General features: G+C 41.0%; 1 protein-coding gene across 1 annotated transcript in view; it reads right to left on the bottom strand.

The window, feature by feature from the left end:
• UTS2B (urotensin 2B) overlaps window positions 1–21742 on the bottom strand; it is a 340141-nt gene that overhangs the window by 29771 nt on the left and 288628 nt on the right. The window contains exon 3 of the mRNA XM_053710235.1: window positions 2337–2514. The gene's annotated coding sequence lies outside the window, so the exon portion shown is untranslated. The remainder of the gene's footprint in view (window positions 1–2336; window positions 2515–21742) is intronic.

Here is a 21742-nt window from a genome sequence, read left to right as displayed (position 1 = left end):
TGCGCCAACAGAAATGAAACAAAAATGAATTAATATTGATGAAATTTGTCAGTATTCATTAATTTCCTTTAATGTTTTTTAAGGGTTAATACTTACCTTTTGCGTGCTGGAGGGTGCGCTAACCCAATCCTCTTCTTGCCAGAGTCTGGCTGCGTTAACAGGAGGCTTAGCGCAGTCGGTTCCCAGGATCTGCACTAAAGTTAGTGCAGGCCCTGAGAGTCGAGCATGTTAAACCTGCTGTTAGCAAGGCCAGGGCTCTGGCAAGACGAGGATCGGGTTAGCGCACTAGTTATAGGTGAACGTTTTCCCCTGTAGCTTTGAAGATTTACATTCATTTTAACAAAAACCTATGTAAATGTTTAACTAAAATTCAGTATTCATTTTGTTATAAACAAAACAAATACCAAATAGTGCAGCCAATGAACATTCGGGAAAACAAATTTCCCTGAATATTCAATTTTCTTGATTGCACAAGTCTAGTTATTATACTTAAGCAAAATTTAATGAGCATTATTTGTATTTTCAAACGCAGACCAAAGAAGTTTTCATCCAGGAAAATATCTATTAAATGCTTCACCACAAAACTCATTAAAAGAGGACCTAGGAATTATTTAAAAACGTATGTCTCTTTAAGATTTAAATTGTTTGCATTTAAATTGAATAAAATATATGTTGCATACTAGCAGTATCACAAAAGCTAATAAGGTGAACTGTACCTCAGATGTAAAGAACTGATGTCACTAGGAGGGTGGGACTTTCCATTTGAACTGCACGTATTGCTTGTAACAAATGCCTGTTATATGGCATTTTTTACATTGTACTGTACTGTGTAGCAATTGTATATGGTTATAAAATCCTAGGATAACTAGGTGGCGCTAGTTTCCTTAAATCCCCAGACTGAATCGGATTCAGAAAAAAACTAATATATAAAAAAATATATAATGATAAAATATATAAAACAGGAATGTCCCACAGAATCCTTTCACATGGGCATGAAAAGTCAATAATCACACAATTTGGTGCAACACGTATGTACACATGCAGCTCCTCTTCAATCTCCAACCCCGGACTTTAGAACTCTAAAAATGCAAACGGACAAAGAGGGCACCTCATGTGTTTATCAATAGTTTCTTCCACTTGTTCATCAATATGAGGGTACAGCTGTACTCACATTTAGTGACAGCACCCTGATGTGCTGATAAAGCCGTACTAGAGGTTCTCAGTGCTCCAGCTCACTGGACCCAAGCTGCTGGTTTTTCATTAGTATTATGATTTCTCAAATGATCAATGGTAGCAAAGCAACTGATGTACTCTTTTCAATTTCAAATCAAATTTTAATAAAACATAAGAAAAAAACAGTTTAAAATACAAATGTTACGTCAAAGGGGCAGCTTACAATCAATACCACCATGCAACGCATTTCGTGGCTTCTTTGCCATTTCATCAGGCAAGTATAACACAGTCTTAATGCTACCTTAAATATAACTAGTATCCAATCATATCTTTTTAATTAAAACCCAGCTGTATATGCTTAATTGTCAAAAATCAGATTGTCTTACCTCGCGAGCTCCTCCCACACTCCTGCAATACACCCACTTTGCGTTTTTTTAGAATTGTATATGGTTGTACCCCATTGTACCCAAGTTAATGAATATATTTATTTTACCCCTATTTGATTCCTGTTTGTCTTTGAGCCTTTTGAAGAGTAGGTTGTTTTACGCGGTCACACTTTAGAGCTAAATTTTAGCTCAGAAGAATGTAAATAAGGCTTCTTTTGTATTTCAGTGTATATTTGATTACATGCTTCACTATTGCCAGTCATTTTCTCTCTTGGAGGTTACCAGATAGTGAAAGAAGACCACAGAACGGTGGACCATCAATTACTGGCACTATACCCTTTGGTGCACATTATTACACATTTTTATTGTATTTCTATTTTTCCTTTTATTTGTGTGTGATATAAGTTGCTTTCTTATTTGTTGTATTATACCAGCAGTATCATTCTCATTCTTTATTGAGCACCAGAACAAATATTGCAATACGTTTTTACAGTATACTTTTTTAGGAGGAAAAAAAGACAATCTTTATTTTAAAACGTATCCTGTGGTACGTGAGATGGCAAGAAAAATACATACTGATTTTTTTATACATATCTGGTGATGGCAAGGTTGTGTGCATGCTCCTGAAATTTTCTTACTATATTGCAGATCTTTTGATGGTGGAGGGCCCTCTAGTGAGCCTGTAGCAACATTAAGAGATAGCCAACTTGAAGTCTGGAGTGTTCTAAGTTATGTTGTTACATTGTTGCATGTTTGGAGGCGGGTGTTTGTGCTTACCTTTATAGGGTCTTGCAGCAGTGATCTCGGCCTCTTCCTGTTCCAGACTTCAAGGAGAAAGTTTCTTCACTGACTTTGAGGGATTGAAGAGGGTAGATAATGGATAGAGCCAGGAGGAAATCAATGCCACCAAAGAGATATCGGGAAGACATGGAGCTGGCGGGAAGGAAGAAGGGACCTGCAGGAGAAAGAGGAGATCAGAGCAATGATGAGGCAGTATCCCCCACTCCCCAAAAGGCCCCCCTTTTTATAAGGGCAGGAAGGTGGTGAGGGGGGAGTTGGACCCAGCAGGCCAGGAATGGGGTTGTTCTCCAGGGCAGGGGCATAGGGGAAGCTCAGGAGAGGCAGGGTTAGGGCCTAAATTGGGTCTTTCACCATCAGAGGTTCCCCCTATTGCCCACGGGGTCGCGGCACATCAGCTTGTCCCTCCCAACCTAGCCATTAGAGAACCTCGTCCAGTGCCTGGGGACTCAGGTGCGATGCAGTTGGGGCCTAAAGGGGGGTCGTGGTGCAGTCATTACCAGCCTTGCCCCCGGCAGCAATGGCTGCTGTCTTGGCCCTCCCCCAGTCCTTGGCAGTGGTGATATGCCTGGAGGGGATGGGGCAGGGCCGGGATGGCTCCAGAGCAGGGGGTGGCTGTTGCAGTTAGTCGTGGCCTTCTAATTCCATAGGCCCATCTTGTGCATTAGGCCACGCTCCCTTGCTTGGCAGTTCTCGCACAACTTCCCCCTCTGACTCATCGGGAGGGGAGGAGTGTGGCCGCCATCTTGGGGGCCGGACTATCGCCGTGCAGTTGGCCCATGCGACCGGAGTACTCCAGGTAGGTTGGGGAGTCTCCGGGTCACAGATGGGGCCACAGGGGTCAGGGGTGACTCTGGTAGGGAGCAGTTTCAGCCAGATAGCTGCCCGGTGCAGCAGAGGCAAGGTGCTTGGGTTGACAAAGAGGTCCAGGAGAGCACTGCAGGGCAGCATGAAAGGTGTGGTAGAGAGAGAGTGCTGCAGGATGTCTCTGTGGTTTCACAAGGTGGATGGTCAAGGGGGATGCTATCTGAAGGGAATGACAGTTTAGTGTCCCACATGGCAAATGAGGATATTGTGAGCATGGGTTCGAGGGCCACTGGGGCAGGAGATGCGCTGCAGGGGCAGGAGAATTTGAGAAGCATGAATATAAGCATGGTGTGTACATGGGTAAGCCCGGGGGTGCATGGTGCGCAGATGAGACATGCTTGTGCGAGGTCACAGAGTGAGTGAGGAAAAGATCAGGATGACAGTAGAAGCAGCCCTACATGCTGGTGCTAGGCCATAGTCCTTTCCTAGGTTATATGTGAACGCTCAGGAGGGAGGAGTGCAAGAGGAAATTATTAGAAGAGCAGTAGCAGCAGCTCTGGGTATGAATGAACGTGACGGGCAAGGTGTGGGGAATAGGGGCAGCCCCCCTGGGGCCTCACTCTTGATATAGATTACTCCCCATAATATTTTTTTCTTCACAGACTACCGAGAGATGTTCGACAGGCATGGAAGCTGGGGCATCTAGTGTTTTGGTGGTCGCTGGGACTAGCAGGGAACAGACTGTAGAGGTTGTGGCAACATTGCAGACAGTGAAAGATGGAGCACAGGACAAAGCGGCTGCTAACAGTGAGTACTGCTTACCAAACATCACACACGCTGACACAGGGTCATCTACTAGTGACTCAGGTTCAGAGAGTGGGGAGGACCTGGGACTAGTGGGTAAAGGGCAGCAGCAAATGTTCAGATGGATTAATAAAATGGCATCGGGATATTCCAAAGCTAAAGTAGGAGTTACAGGGTTAGTCGAGGTTCCTACAGGGGTTTCTGCAGTAGGGAGTGTAAGACAGACACAAGGTCAGGTGGTGGCTAGGAAGATAGCAGCCCAAGGGGACACATATCCTTGCCTGGTGCATTCTTTGTATGGTCACCTTAAGGCAAAAATAGTGAAAAAGATTCACGAAGGTCGCTGCCCTTAGCTCTCATTATCTCCAATGCATCATCGAATGATTGGTAGTGTACCAAGCTAAGTTCCGGATCAATTGCGTCATTCACTGACGACCCTTTCGGGTATGACAAATGATGAATCAATCTAAACTTCCCTAACTCTTTTTTTGGTACTACTCCTAAGGGGCGAGACTACCAGGTCAGGGAAAGGAGGGGCCCCACGGGCCCGCAATTCTACCAAATTCCAATTCATTTCTCAATTTCTCCCTAACTACCTGGGGGAATTCATACGCTGTTTTCAAATTTCTGTGCACAGTTGACTTCACTACTATTTGAACGGTCGCTAGCCGCATATAGGGCTAAAGAAGGGGCGGCCAACGGCACTGGTCCTAAGAAGGTACGCAGGCCAGACACTTATGAAGAATGGCAGAAGTGCTTTTGAGTCTTGGCTGCTTGCTATATGGTAAAATAGCCGTTGCAGGGACACAATCTATTTAAATATCAGGATACCATTGACGATATCCATAATAGATTCAAGGAAGGGGCATGGCGTAATTATGACATAGCCTTCCACAGAAAAATGGTGGATAACCCGTTGCTGCATTTTGGAATGCAGGACATGCACCTGTGGTCAAAATTAGGGTTGGAGGGGGCCACTTCACCACCCACAATGGTGCGTCCGGGAGCAGCATGCTCCGGCCTTCACCAGAAGAAGCGGGGAAGGGAGTGCTGGAAATACCAGGACAGGCAGTGTGACAGAGGAACTAGCTGTTCCTTTTGTCACATCTGCAATTACTGTAGCAGCCCCCACCCAGGAATTGAATGCAGCAAGAGGAGGGAACAAGGGGCAGAGAGGCCTACCTCTAAGCTTGCTGCAATAATGCCCTGGCTGGCACATTACCCTGATCAGGGAGCGTCAGAGTTGCTCAGATCAGGGCTAGAGGAGGGTTTTAGGATTCCAGTGCTAGGCCAGGTAGTGAAGTCAACTCTGCACAGAAATTTGAAAACAGCGTATGAATTCCCCCAGGAAGTTAGGCAGAAATTGGGAAATTAATTGGAATTTGGTAGGGTTGCGGGCCCATGGGGCCCCTCTTTTCCCTGACCTGGTAGTCTAGCCCCTTAGGAGTAGTACCAAAAAAAGAGTTAGGGAAGTTTAGATTGATTCATCATTTGTCATACCCGAAAGGGTCGTCAGTGAATGACGCAATTGATCCGGAACTTAGCTCGGTACACTACCAATCATTCAATGATGCATTGGAGATAATGAGAGCTAAGGGTCTGGGGGCATTGATGGAAAGGTGAATATAGAATCCGCTTTCAGGCTCCTGCCCTTTCATCCGTCTTCCTTTAGGCCGATGGGGATGAAGTTTGAAGGGGCATACTACGTAGACAGATGTTTACCCATGGGGTGCTCATTATCTTGTTGACTGTTTGAGTGCTTCAGCTCTTTCCTTCACTGAGTGGTGCAGAAGGCGTTCGGGGGAGGGGCTTTGGCACATTACCTAGACGACTTCTTGTTAGTAGGGAGAGCAGGTTCCACTGAATGTGACAGGTAAATGAAGGTAATGCAGGACATGATGGCTGAATTCGGAGTGCCGCTTGTAGATTATAAAACGCAGGGTCCATGCACCTGTCTCACCTTTTTAGGTATAGAGATAGACACTATGCGATTTGTGTGCAGGTTTTCATGGGACAATGTCGACCGCCTCTTACAGGTGGTACAAAAAGTGGGTACAGATGACAGGGTCTCCATTAAGGATCTTGAGTCTATGTTGGGACTCCTTAATTTTGCTGGAAGAGCCATACCTATGGGTAGGGTGTTTAATCATCGCTTGGAGAGTCAGCTGAAGGGTCCCAGAGGTCAGCATAAGTGGGTTAAGGTCACGACAGAAATGAGGGAAGATTTGGGAGTGTGGAAAAGATTTCTGGTCCACTTTAATGTAGTATGTATCTAGAGGTGGTGCCCATATCAAACCAGACGTTGCATCTATTTACAGGCACAGCATGAGGTTTCGGTTATGGAGCAAACCTAAATGGGGAATGGAGCACGGCTCCATGTCCCAAGGATTGGATAGTGGCACGCTTGACTAGTAACCTGACATTGCTAGAGCTTTTCCCAATTGTGGTTGCCACTGAGATTTAGGGGCGTCAATTGAGAAACAGGTCAGTAGTTTTTTGGACGGACAATATGATTGTGGTTTACGCCATAAACAGATTGTCTGCATCCTCTCCTGTGGTGGTGACTTACTTAAGACAGTTGGTGCTACACTGCTTGCAGCTTAACATTTGCTTCACTGCCAGACACATCCCGGGGGTGCATAATGGTGTGAAAGGTACTTGTTGGTTAAAGGTGGCGGCGAGAGGAAATTTAGTTATTTCCTCTTGTGGTGGTCGGGCAAGGCCCTGGGAGCGGGCATTAAGAGAGAAGAGTGACGGTTTGGGAACAGGGAGGGGAGATGCCCAATAGGTGCTGGCCTAGGGGTTCTCTCCCTTATGGATAGCAGACCGAAGATCTCTACACATCACAGCTCTTTCTCTATGCCATTGAGCGCGAACAGCCAGGGGTCATACAGCAAACACCAGAGGGGTTAGGATAGTTTTAGATGCCGCCAGCAGTTAAGACGAACATGATACAAGTTTGAGTTATGTTTGGATTAAAGAGTGCCTAATATAAGATAATATTAGCCATAGTTAAATCCGTTTATTGAATAAACATGACCGTGACTGGTCTTTTGTTCCAACCAAGTTGTTGTGTTTTATTTATTAAGGTTATATTAGTACGGATGACGTAATAGGGGGTTTATCTCTTATGATAGTGGTGGGCCCTCTAGTGGGCCTGTAGCAACATTAAGAGATAACCAATTTGAAGTCTGGAGTGTTCTAAGTTATTTTGTTACATTGTTGCATGTTTGAAGGTGGGTGTTTGTGCTTACCTTTACAGGGTCTTGCAGCAGTGATCCCGGCCTCTTCCTGCTCCAGACTTCAAGGAGAAAGTTTCCCTGCCCACCCAACCCCGAGGCAAAGATTGTGGCGACAATGGTGAGGCTTAGTAGAGGTATTAGAAGCAGCTCGGCCTGGGTAGGTTTAATTGAGCTAGCCTTTGTAAGACCTGGCCTTTAATATAGCCTTCCACCCCTTTCAGGAGGATTGTACGATTTGCCTGTGGGGGTCACCTTATTGGGTTGGTGAGGATATGCCCTAGCGGTTGGTCGGGCAAGGCAGTGGGGACGGGCATTGAGAAAGAAGAGTGACGGTCTAGGAACAGGGAGGAGAGACGCCCACTAGGTGCCGGCCTAGGGGTCCTCTCCCTTACGGATTGCAGACTGAAGATCTCTACACATCACAGCTCTCTCTCTATGCTATTGAACAGCCGGGGGTCGTAATGCAAACACCGGAGGAGCCTTGTCCGTCTGTCAGTAGGGGTTAGGATAGTGTTAAATGCCACACCCAGTTATTACGAACTTGATACAAGTTTGAGTTATGTTCGGATTAAAGAACATCAGCCATAGTTAAATCAATTTATTGAATAAACGTGTCTTTTCTCCCAATCAAGTTGTTGTGTTTTATTTATAAAGGTTATAGTAGTAGAGTACGGATGACGTAATATGGGGTTTATCTCTTATGAAATAATCAAACATATTTTATAAATTAAACACCAATTTTGAATACAAATTTGGCGTTGAGGAAAAAATTGTATTTAGCTCTTAATAACTCATATCAAGTTGACCAGTAGAAAGCTGTATTATTCACTGCACTAATCTCTCTTTGCCTAGGGGAATAATGAAGAGACATCTCTGTCACATGTCAAGAGGATGTACTTAATGTCAGATGCACTTCCTTACTACTGAAGGTAATGCTACAGGATTGGCAGTTCCCTGCACCAATAAACACCCATATATAGAAACTTCTTTAGGTTTATTTAAAAAAAAAAAAAAAAAAAAGGAGACAAAGGTTAATGAAAACCCTATTTTGTCTGATCTAACAGAAGGAACATCTTGACTATGAATTGTTAAGTTTTTCTTCTCTCACTTCAGAGATTGATATAATCTATTCAGGATGTAAACCTGCGCAGCTTATGTTCGCACATACACACAAACCATAAACACACTACACAGATACACACTAACACACTACAAACACACACACTACACACACACACACATATATACTACACACACAACCACACTACACACAGACACATACACACACACCACAAACACACACAAACACACTACACACACACACACACACAAAACACACACACACATACACACACATATACACTCTCATACACACTCACACACATACACACACTACACACACATACATACACACTCACACACACACTAAACACACATGTGCACATTCAAACACATACACACACAAACTACTTACACACATGCCCACACACACAGACATACGCACCCACACATACACACCCATGCACACATACACACCACTCACACACACATGCACACATTACACACAGACATGTGCACACTACACACACACTACACACACATGCACACAGTCATACACACACAAAATACACACATGCAAACACACTCATACGCACACACATACACACACTACACACACATTACACACACACATGCGCACACACACACAAACTACTCACAGACATGCACATACGCACACACAAACATACACTCACACACACATGCATGCACATACACTAAACATGCACACACACACACACACTACACACAGACATATGCACACTAAACACACAAACACACATGCACATACATACACACAGACTAGGGTTGCCACCTTGGCCATGTTTTCCTGGACACTTATGAGTTACACATGCTGTAGGGTGTGCAGGGAGAAACATGTTCATCAGCAGTAACCGCCGTGTCCCTGGCAACAGCCAGAGCGGCGTGACAATACCTGTTTGATAATTTACAACATTTCTATCTAGCAAAACCCTTGTGATTAGAATGTGATCTATATTCTAAAAAATTAAACCCACTTCCTTCACCCTAAATAACTTCCCCATACCCTCTATTTCACAGATTACTGTTTAACTTTTTTTTCTCATATACATTTTATCCCATAGTTCCCCGTCTCATTTTCAAAAATCAGCTTTCCCTATCCAATCCTGCTCTATATTTCTTCCTCAGTCCTTTCTATATCATTTCACATAAGATTTTGTATTTACTTCACTTATTCCCTGCTATGTGATAGCTATTTATTCAATTTTCTACACTAGCATAACCCATGTATATTTCCTCACTTATCTGTAAATACTTTCCAAATTGCCCTCTGCAATCCCCCTCCAACTTACATTTTTTTATGATTTAGTGTCATTTAGTGACCTGACTCCAAATAAGCCTGATGTATCAAAAGCTTTAACCAAGATGCCAAGGAATTGGCAAAAGCTTTCTGACCTTTCCTAGAACCAGAAAAGATAACAAATAGACTTGAAGTCTTCCTGAAATTTTTAGTAGCTTCCACGTAATATTTCAGAGCTCTTACAACATCTAGAGAATGTAAGGATCTCTCCAAATAATTCTTAGGATTAGTACACAAAGAGGGAACAACAATTTCCCTATTAATGTTGTTAGAATTCACAACCTTAGGTAGAAATGTAAATGAAGTCTGCAAAATTGCCTTATCCTGATGGAAAATCAGAAAAGGTGACTCACAAGAAAGAGCAGATAATTTGGAAACTCTTCTAGCAGAAGAGATAGAAAAAAGGAACAACACTTTCCAAGAAAGTAGTTTAATATCCAAGAAATGCATAGGCTCAAAAGGAGGAGCCTGTAAAGCCTTCAAAACCAAATTAAGACTCCAAGGAGGAGAAATTGATTTAATGACAGGCTTTATACGGACCAAAGCCTGTACAAAACAATCTTTCTTTGAAACAAAACAGAAAAAACAGAGATTTGTCCCTTCAAGGAACTTGTGTATGCTGAGACATTTTACTTCTTTTAACACTGTGGCCCCTAGTTATCAAGCCATCAACCTCCAATACGCTGGAATTCCGCAGCGTATTTGTGGCGAGGCTGATTCGCTGTAGTTATCAAGCACTACAGCCCGGCAAAAGTAGAATTTAGTGACGTAAGCTTCGATCCGCCGGACTCAGTCCGACACAGATCGATTCTTACGTCACTCCAGATGTTTCGAACACAAGTTCGGCACAATCTGACTACTTTTGCTAGTTATCAAATGACAAGCAGGTACGCTCGGCACTTTTCTGGCCCAGCGTACTTGGTTTTCAATCTGCCGCCCTGGAGGTGGCAGATCCCATAGGAATCAATGGGAGTCTGACCATAGCGAAAGTTCATGTTCGCTGCTGCCCGACATCCCTGTCTACACCTAACACCCTAACATGTACCCCGAGTCTAAACACCCCTAATCTGTCCCCCCCTACACCGCCACAACTAAATAAATGTATTACCCCCTAAACCGCCGCTCCCTGAGCCCACCGCCACTTTAATAAACTGATTAACCCCTAAACCGCCGCTCCCGGACCCCGCAGCCACTACAATAAATATGTTAACCCCTAAACTGCTGCTCCCGGACCCCGCCGCCACTATAATAAATATGTTAACCCCTAAACCGCCTCTCCCGGACCCCGCCGCCACCTACAAAATACCTATTAACCCCTATCCTGCCCCCCTACACCGCCGCCACTATAATAAATTTATTAACCCTTATCCTGCCCCCCCCTACACCGCCGCCACTATAATAAAATTATTAACCCCTAAACCTAAGTCTAACCCTAACCCTAACACCTCCCTAACTTAAATATTAATTAAATAAATCTAATTATTATAACTCTTATTAACTAAATTATTCCTATTTAAAACTAAATACTTACCTGTAAAATAAACCCTAAGATAGCTACAATGTAATTAATAATTACATTGTAGCTATTTTAGGATTTATATTTATTTTACAGGTAACTTTGTATTTATTTTAACTAGGTAGAATAGTTATTAAATAGTTATTAACTATTTAATAACTACCTAGCTAAAAAAAAATACAAAATTACCTGTAAAATAAATCCTAACCTAAGTTACAATTAAACCTAACACTACACTATCATTAAATTAATTAAATAAATTAGCTACAAATAACTAAAATTAAATACAATTAAATAAACTAAAGTACAAAAAATAAAAAAAACTAAGTTACAAAAAAATAAAAAAAAACATTTCAAAAATATTACAACAATTTTAAGCTACTTACACCTAATCTAAGCCCCCTAATAAAATAACAAAGCCCCCCAAAATAAAAAATGCCCTACCCTATTCTACATTAAAAAGTTAACAGCTCTATTACCTTACCAGCCCTTAAAAGGGCCTTTTGCGGGGCATGCCCCAAAGAAATCAGCTCTTTTGCCTGTAAAATAAAAATACAACCCCCCCAACATTAAAACCCACCACCCACACACCCCTACTCTAACCCAAACCCACCTTAAATAAAGCTAACACTAACCCCCTGAAGATCATCCTACCTTTAGCCGTCTTCAGCCAGCCGACCACCGATGGAACAGAAGAGGACATCCGCAGCGGCCGAAGTCATCATCCAAGGGGCGCTGAAGAAGTCTTCCATCCGATTGAAGTCATCATCCAAAGGGCGCTGAAGAAGTCTTCCATCCGATTGAAGTCATCATCAAAGGGGTGCTGAAGAAGTCTTCCATCCGATTGAAGTCAGATTGAGCTTGCATTCTATTGGCTGATCGGAACAACCAATAGAATGCAAGCTCATTCTGATTGGCTGATTAAATCAGCCAATCAGATTTTTCCTACCTTAATTCCGATTAGCTGATAGAATCCTATCAGCCAATCAGAATTCGAGGGACGCCATCTTGGATGACGTCACTTAAAGGAACCGTCATTCATCGTTAGTCCGTCGGTAGAAGAGGATGGCACCGCGTCGGCTCGTCTGAAGATGGCTCCGCTCTGCTCCGGATGGATGAAGATTGAAGACACCGCCTGGATGATGACTTCGATCGGATGGAAGACTTCTTCAGCGCCCCTTGGATGATGACTTCAATCGGATGGAAGACTTCTTCAGCGCCCCTTGGATGATGACTTCAATCGGATGGAAGACTTCTTCAGCGCCCCTTGGATGATGACTTCGGCCGCTGCGGATGTCCTCTTCTGTTCCATCGGTGGTCGGCTGGCTGAAGACGGCTAAAGGTAGGATGATCTTCAGGGGGGTAGTGTTAGGTTTATTTAAGGGGGGTTTGGGTTAGAGTAGGGGTATGTGGGGGGTGGGTTTTAATGTTGGGGGGGTTGTATTTTTTTTTACAGGCAAAAGAGCTGATTTCTTTGGGGCATGCCCTGCAAAAGGCCCTTTTAAGGGCTGGTAAGGTAACAGAGCTGTTAACTTTTTAATATAGAATAGGGTAGGGCATTTTTTATTTTGGGGGGCTTTGTTATTTTATTAGGGGGCTTAGATTAGGTGTAAGTAGTTTAAAATTTATTTAATTGTAGTTATTTGTAGGTAATTTATTTAATTAATTTAATGATAGTGTAGTGTTAGGTTTAACTGTAACTTAGGTTAGGATTTAATTTACAGGTAATTTTGTATTTCTTTTAGCTAGGTAGTTATTAAATAGTTAATAACTATTTAATAACTATTCTAACTAGCTAAAATAAATACAAAGTTACCTGTAAAATAAATATAAATGCTAAAATAGCTACAATGTAATTATTAATTACATTGTAGCTATCTTAGGGTTTATTTTACAGGTAAGTATTTAGTTTTAAATAGGAATAATTTAGTTAATGATAGTGTAGTGTTAGGTGTAATTGTAACTTATGTTAGTTTTTATTTTACAGGTAAATTTGTCTTTATTTTAACTAGGTAGCTATTAAATAGTTAATAACTATTTAATAGCTATTGTACCTAGTTAAAATAAATTGAAATTTGCCTGTAAAATAAAAATAAATCCTAAGATAGCTACAATATAATTATTATTTATATTGTAGCTATATTAGGGTTTATTTTAAAGGTAAGTATTTAGTTTTAAATAGGATTAATTTAGTTAATAAGAGTTATAATATTTAGATGTATTTAATTAATATTTAAGTTAGGGGGGTGTTAGGGTTAGGGTTAGACTTAGGTTTAGGGGTTAATCATTTTATTATAGTGGCGGCGGTGTAGGGGGGCAGGATAGGGTTTAATAAATGTATTATAGGTGGCGACGGTGTAGGGGGGGCAGATTAGGGGTTAATAAGTTTAATATAGGTTGCGGCGGGGTCGGGAGCAGCGGTTTAGGGGTTAAACAATTTATTTAGTTGCGGCAGCGTCTGGGATCGGCAGGATAGGGGTTAATAAATTTATTATAGGTGGCGGCGGTATAGGGGGGGGCAGGATAGGGATTACTAGGTATAATGTAGGTGACGGTGGGCTCCGGGAGCGGCGGTTTAGGGGTTAATACATTTATTATAGTTGCGGCGGGGTCTAGGAGCGGCGGTTTAGGGGTTAATAACTTTATTTAGTTGCGGGGGGCTCTGGGGGCTCCGGATAGGGGGTAGAACAGTGTAGTTTAGTGTGGGTGCTTAGTGACAGGCTAGCAATAAAGCTGGGAAAAAGCCAAAGAGCAGTGAGATCGGATGAGTGATAACTATCATAGTCAGCTGCTCATCGCCCCGTACTTGGTGCGTGGCTTTTTGACAGCTTTATTGATAACTTTGGCGAGATTATTCAGGTCCGCGGCGGCGATGGTAGGCGAGCTTAGGTGGGCGTATTGGGTCGGCGAAGGCAGGAAAGTAGACACGTTGCTAACTAGGCCTCTTTGGCTACACTTTACTTTACAGGATTTCTATAACCCGGGTTATCAATTATTTCTTGATCCTGTAAAATAACAACTGCCTGCGTGCACAGCACTAAGTGCAGGCGAAAGCACTGATACACTCTTACTAAGAGGTTAACATCATCTTCCACTGGACAAGAGGACCCCTCTTACCGCAGAAAGATTGTTTGTTGGGCCAAGACGAGCCCCCCGAGTGTCACCTGTGATGTCAGACGCCAAAGTCACGTGGGGTGAACTTGTGGTTGATTAAGAAACACACAGCCGACACATAGTACCAACTTCTCAGTGGTATAGAAGTTTAAGGTAACAACTTTTCCTTTTGCAAACTGTATAATTCTATCGTAGGATCACCAGTTACTCTGCTGCAATACTGTTCCACAAGTCATATGTTTTCTCCAGAGTGATACATTGCTTACTCGGCCACCAATATTGCTTTGCTACTCAATATGTACTTTTATGTTCCAAAGACGCTATTGTGGACATTTCATGTTGTAACTATTTGCTTACTAGTAACCCAATCCTTATGGTTAACTTATTGCTGTTTGTATCAGTCTGACTCTTACGATATTGCATACACTATGAGAGTTACATGCTAATGTCATTTTAGACTGTTATTTCAGACTGTGTATATTAACACCTGATGATTTTTTAGCCTGTGTACATTCATTAGGGAGACATCCCTACTTTTAATTACTTTTCTTTGGTATTTATTTTTCATCCTGATGTCTCAAAGATTTTGCTACTATTAAATGAATTTTATTATATGATCTTTTCAGATATTTTTCATATGAATGTTTATTTTAATATTATTCATTATTTTGTATTCACTTTTTAGTTAGAATCCCATATAATTTCACTTGTATGTACCCCTTAGCTTTTATATCTCAGATATCTTTAACTTTTTTAGTGCCCTTACTTTTTTATCACTTGTAAATTTGTTTCTGAATAGAACGAAGGATCTATTCATCTGTAAGGAGTTTGATATCTTTGACCTTTGCGCTCTTCTCGATCCCCTCCTTTTTTCACCCTTCAAGGAACTTGCAGACAAACCTTTATCCAAACCATCCTGAAAAAACTGTAAAATTCTAGGAATTCTAAAAGAATGTAAGGAGAATTTATGAGAAGAACACCATGAAATATAAGTCTTCCAGATTCGATAATAAATCTTCCTAGAGACAGATTTACGAGCCTGCAGCATAGTATCAATCACTGAGTCAGAGAAACCTCTATGACTAAGCACTAAGCATTCAATTTCCATACCTTCAAATTTAATGATTTGAGATCCTGATGCAAAAACAGCCCTTGAGACAGAAGGTCTTGTCTTAAAGGAAGTGGCCAACGTGGACAACTGGACATCCGGACAAGATCCACATACCAGAACCTGTGAGGCCATGCTGATGCTACCAGAAACACAAACGATCGTTCCATGATGATCTTGGAGATTACTCTTGGAAGAAGAACTAGAGGCAGGAAGATATAAGCAGGTTGGTAAAACCAAGGAACTGCTAACGCAACCACCGCCTCAAGTTACCTGGACCTGAACAGGTACCTGGGAAGTTTCTTGTTTGCATGTGAAGCCATCATATCTATTTCTGGAAGACCCCACATCTGACCAATCTGAAAAAACACATCTGGATGAAGCGACCACTCCTCCGGATGTAAAGTCTGACTGCTGAGATAATCTGCTTCCCAATTGTCTACACCTGGGATATGTACCACAGAAATTAGACAAGAGCTGGATTCTGCCCAAGAAAGTATCCGAGATACTTCTTTCATAGCTTGGGGACTGTGAGTCCCACCCTGATGATTGATATATGCCACAGTTGGGATATTGTCTGTCTGAAAACAAATGAATGGTTCTCTCTTCAACAGAGGCCAAACCTGAAGAGCCCTGAAAATAGTATGGAGTTCTAAAATATTGATTGGTAACCTCGCCTCTTGAGATTTCCAAACCCCTTGTGCTGTCAGAGATCCCCAGACAGCTCCCCAACTTGAAAGACTTGCATCTGTTGTGGTCACAGTCCAAGTTGGATGAACAAAAGAGGCCTCTTGAACTATATGATGGGGATCTAACCACCAAGTCAGAGAGAGTCGAACATTGGGATTTAAGGATATTAATTGTGATATCTTTGTATAATCCCTGCACCAATGATTCAGCATACAAAGCTGAAGAGGTCTCATATGAAAACGAGCAAAGGGGATCGTGTCCGATGCTGCAGTCATGAGACCTAAAACTTCCATGCACAAAGCTACTGAAAGGAATGATTGAGACTGAAGGTTCCAACAAGCTGAAACCAATTGTATTTGTCTCTTGTCTGTTAGAGACAAAGTCATGGACGCTGAATCTATCTAGAAACCTATAAAGGTGACCCTTGTCTGAGGAATCAAGAAACTTTTTGGTAAATTGATCCTCCAATCATGTCTTTGAAGAAACAACACTAGTTGATTTGTGTGAGATTTGGCAGAATGTAAAGACTGAGCTAGGACCAAGATATTGTCCAAATAAGGAAACACCCTGTTTTCTGATTACAGAGAGTAGGGCACCGATAACCTTTGAAAAAATCCTTGGAGCGGCCAACTAGAAAAGCAACAAATTGGTAATGCTTGTCTAGAAAAGAGAATCTCAGAAACCGATAGTGGTCTGAATTAATCGGAATATGAAGCTATGCATCCTGTAAGTCTATCGTGGATATATAATGTCCTTGCTGAACAAAAGTCAGAATAGTCCTTATAGTCACCATTTTGAAAGTTGGCACTCTTACAAAACGATTCAAAATTTTCAGATCCAGAACTGGCCTGAATGAATTTTCTTTCTTTGGGACAATGAACAGATTTGAATAAAACCCCAGACCCTGTTCCTGGAACGGAACTGGTATGATTACCCCTGAAAACTCTAGATCTGAAACACACTTCAGAAAAGCCTGAGCCTTCACTGGATTTACTGGGACGCGTGAGAGAAAAAATCTTCTCACAGGAGGTCTTACTCTGAATCCTATTCGATACCCTTGAGAGACAATACTCTGAATCCAATTATTTTGGACAGAATCTGCACCAAATGTTTTGGAAAAAATTTAATCTGCCCCCCCACCAGCTGAGCTAGAATGAGGGCCGCACCTTCATGCAGACTTGGGGGCTGGCTTTGGTTTCTTAAACGGCTTGGATTTATTCCAACTTGAAGAAGGTTTCCAATTGGAACCAGATTCTTTGGGGGAAGGATTGGCTTTCTGTTCCTTATTTTGTCGAAAAGAACGAAAACTATTAGAAGCTTTAGATTTACCCCTAGATCTCTTATCCTAAGGTAGAAAAAACTCCCTTCCCCCAGTGACAGTTGAAATAATCGAATCCAACTTAGATACCATGCCAGCATTCCAATATTTGAGCCACAAAGCTCTTCAAGCTAAAATAGCTAAAGACATCAAAAATGGCACCACAGATAAAATGATTAGCATGTTGAAACAAGTGAACAATTCTAGACAAATCAGGGTCTGTTTCCTGTTGCGTTAAGCTTTCCAACCAAAAAGTTGATGCAGCTGCAACATCACCCATATTAATGGCAGGCCTGAGAAGATAGCCAGAATATAAATAAGCTTTCCTTAGATAAGATTCAAGTTTCCTATCTAAAGGGTCCTTAAAGGAAGTACTATCTTCCATAGGAATAGTAGTACGTTTAGCAAGAGTAGAAATAGCCCCATCAACTTTGGGGATTTTTTCCCAAAACTCCAAACTAGCTGCTGGCAAAGGATACAACTTTTTGAACCTAGAAGAAGGAATAAAAGAAGTACCAGGCCTATTCCATTCCTTTGAAATCATATCAGAAATAGCATCAGAAACTGGAAAATCCTCTGGAGTAACCACAGGAGGTTTATACACAGAATTTAAATGTTTACTAGTTTTAGTATCAAGAGGACTAGTTTCCTCAATATCCAAAGTAATCAACACCTCTTTTAACAAGGAACGAATATACTCCATCTTAAAGAGATAAGAAGATTTGTCAGTGTCAATATCTGAGGTAGGATCTTCTGAATCAGATAGGTCCTCATCAGAGGAGGATAATTCAGTATGTTGTCAGTCATTTGAAATTTTATCAACTCTATGAGAAGTTTAAAAGACCTTTTATGTTTATTAGAAGGCGGAATAGCAGACAAAGCCTTCTAAATCGCATCAGCAATAAAATCTTTTATATTCACAGGGATATCATGTACAATGGATGTTGAAGGAACAACAGGCATTATATTAGTACTGATGGATACATTCTCTGCATGTAAAAGCTTATCATGACAACTATTACATACCACAGCTGGAGATATAATTTCCGCTAATTTACAACAGATACACTTATCTTTGGTAGAACTGTTATCAGGCAGCAGGAATCCAACAGTGGTTTCTGAGACAGGATCAGATTGAGACATCTTGCAAATGTAAGAGAAAAAACAACATATAAAGCAAAATTATCAATGTCCTTATATGGCAGTTTCCGGAATGGGAAAAAATACAAACAGCATAGCTCTCTGAGCATAGAAAAAAGGCAAGGAGCATATAGGAAGTGGGGTTTAAATAAATAATTTATTTGGCACCAAGTATGATGCACAACGCAAAATGAAATTTTTTGGCGCTAACAACATCCAGAAATCATGCAACTCGCGTCATGGCAGACACAACCTTGTGAAAGGAAACCTAGCATCAACTAAGACACCAGAAATTATGAATTTGCATCACTGAACGTACCTTTGCGCCAAAAAAAAAATTCTCGCGCCAAGAATGCCTGCGAAAATTAATGAATTAGCAGTCAGTTTGAAGAAAAGACTATACCCCAGGTAAGAAAAAATAACTTCCTAAATATATTTTCCCAATTTTGAAACTGATAGTCTGCAAAAGGAAATATACATAAACCTGACTCATGGCAAATATAAGTACAATACATATATTTAGAACTTTATATTAATACATAAAGTGCCAAACCATAGCTGAGAGTGTCTTAAGTAATGAAAACATACTTACCGAAAGACACTCATCCACATATAGCAGATAGCCAAACCAGTACTGAAACAGTTATCAGTAGAGGTAATGGAATATGAGAGTATATCGTCGATCTGAAAAGGGAGGTAGGAGATGAATCTGTATGACCGAGAACCTATGAAAATATTTCCCGTGAGGAAAACCATAGAATTCAATAGGGGATACTCCCTTCACATCCCTCTGACATTCACTGTACTCTGAGAGGAATTGGGATTCAAAATGCTGAGAAGCGCATATCACAGAAGAAAATCAAGCACAAACTTACTTCACCACCTCCATAAATTGTGGGTGTGGTGAGGGGTGTATTTATAGGCATTTTGAGGTTTGGGAAACTTTGCCCCTCCTGGTAGCATTGTATATCCCATGCATCACCAGCTCATGGACTCTTGCCAATTACATGAAAGAAATAATTGTCATGTACTCTGCTATTTATTTAAACACATTCCTTTCTTATGCAGACTTTATCCTGGCCATGGGTATCGTGTGTCATCTCTCACATCTTTGTTAACTTTGGATCTGTGTCTTTCTGTGGCATCGTCTTGCATGCACATATGAGAAAATGCTAGACTTTGAACCCTCTAATAATGCTGAAATTATTGATTCTATTACGATTTGTCACTGAGGCAGCGTGTACATGCTTCATTTTGACAACCAAACTGAGACTAAATTCTTGCCTTCCAGAATCTCCTGTATTTGGTTATTATGATACCTCAGTGCCAGTGTCCCTATCTCCTAGTTATCTTTTGTGAATACCTTGTGTACATTTTACCTTCTGAAACTCCTGGGTCCTGTTGTTCTCTGGTTCCTTGACACTTTGCTTTCTTCCTGATTTTTGTTTTTGGATTTGGCACCTTAGCCTTTCTGCTGTTCGGACTGTCCTGTGGCAATTAACTCTGACTACATTTTTACCCTGAATCTGGCTGCTCCTTCTTTTGGACTGATTTCCCGGCTTGACCTCAGCTTGTTCCAGACCCTACTGATTTATGGCCCCCGTGCCTAAAGACTTTTTCTGGAAGTCCTGTTCCAATCCAGGTGCTTCTCAGACACAGTGTGTGTAAGGGTGGTTTTCAGTTCAACAACTCAAAAGTAAATCTTTACAATTATAATATAAAATGATGTGATCATTTTCTATAAAGATATTCTTTTTCTTGAAATGTGATAACATTCATGAAATAAAAAAAGGAATATGGTTTGTATAATAATCATCATTATGTTCAATCCTCTGTTCATGCAAGATAGCTAAGTTTGTAACTTATACCAGCCTTAGCATTTATCGTGTCTAAGTTTTTGTTAAATAGAGTGTGCTTTTAATGCAGTATTAATCTACTATATAAGTCCCACTGTTACAAATCAGTCACTCTGTAATCAATATTAATCACTCTTCTGTATTAACATAAAATTATGTGATCTCATCCTCATATATCTCCTCTAAATTGTTATGTGCTTATGATTTTATAGCTACTCCCAATGTATTTAATGAATAATCTAAATTCCAATGTTTTGCTGATGATTGCAAATTCCAACAATGTTTACAGGAGTGTTTAATCTAAACTAAATAAAACCAAAGCAAAACTACAAATGCTTTAAGCCAGGTATATTAGGCCTCCAGAACTGTCAGAAGTATGCCATATGGTAACCAGTTTTGTGCCTGGTTACGAAATGTGTTTACAGAATATTTTATGTGGTCTTGTCATTAATGGAATAAAACCTGGTGCTGATCTGTGGAGCACTAATTTATTGTGTGCCTGAAAACTGCAAATTTGCCCATTTACATTTACGGGCGCACGATAAATAAACAGCCATTACAGGTGGCTGATTAATGCTTCAACATGCTTGCGGTAGCCCCCCAAATAAAGTGTTAGGTTAAAAAACAGATTTTAACAAAGAACTGTTATTATTAACAATTGAGAAACTGTACTGTCTTAACAACTGTTAGGAAAAATTCCCCATTGTTGCCTAAATAATCACATGTGCTAATGCTACACTGTAGGCTAGATTTTGAGCATATATATATATACATACACACACACACACACATATATATATATTTATATATATATATATATATATATACAGTATATACAGTATATACATACATATTATGTATATGTATGGATCTCTGTTAAAGCCCTTTTTCTCTAACACCTAAGACCTGGGGCACGATCCGATATACGGCGTAGTTTTCGGCGCAAGCAAGGGAACCAAAGCCGCCCGTAATTTCATCTCACACATCGGGGTATCCAATATACGGCACTGTCAGATGCTAAAGTGGCGTAAGTAGGACAAACTGGAGTTGTTCCGAAAAGTGCACAAATACACATTTTAGTCATTGCAAGAACTTACGCCAGTATTTTGTCCATGTAAAGTCTCAATAAAGTGTAGTTTTATGCAAATTAGGCTAACACTCGTAAAAATTACCCGCAAATTCATCTAAAAATGCGCAACGTAATTACGCTATTCAAAATTCATATATAAACCCATGTGCAGCCGCCATTTTCTTCAGTGTGTTTGGATGGTTCGTTGAGCTACAGCACACTACAGTGGAGTTGAGAATTAGTTAGAGTAGAGAGAGAGGCGCAAACAGAGGAGTTAGTTAGGTCGCATTGTTAGTTGGGTAAGCTTGTACACTTACACATCT

The sequence above is a fragment of the Bombina bombina genome, chromosome 4, assembly GCF_027579735.1.
Source record: "Bombina bombina isolate aBomBom1 chromosome 4, aBomBom1.pri, whole genome shotgun sequence".
Classification (NCBI taxonomy): domain Eukaryota; kingdom Metazoa; phylum Chordata; class Amphibia; order Anura; family Bombinatoridae; genus Bombina; species Bombina bombina.
Note: the sequence above shows the minus strand (reverse complement) of the source record. Positions and strands in the feature narration are given on the sequence as shown.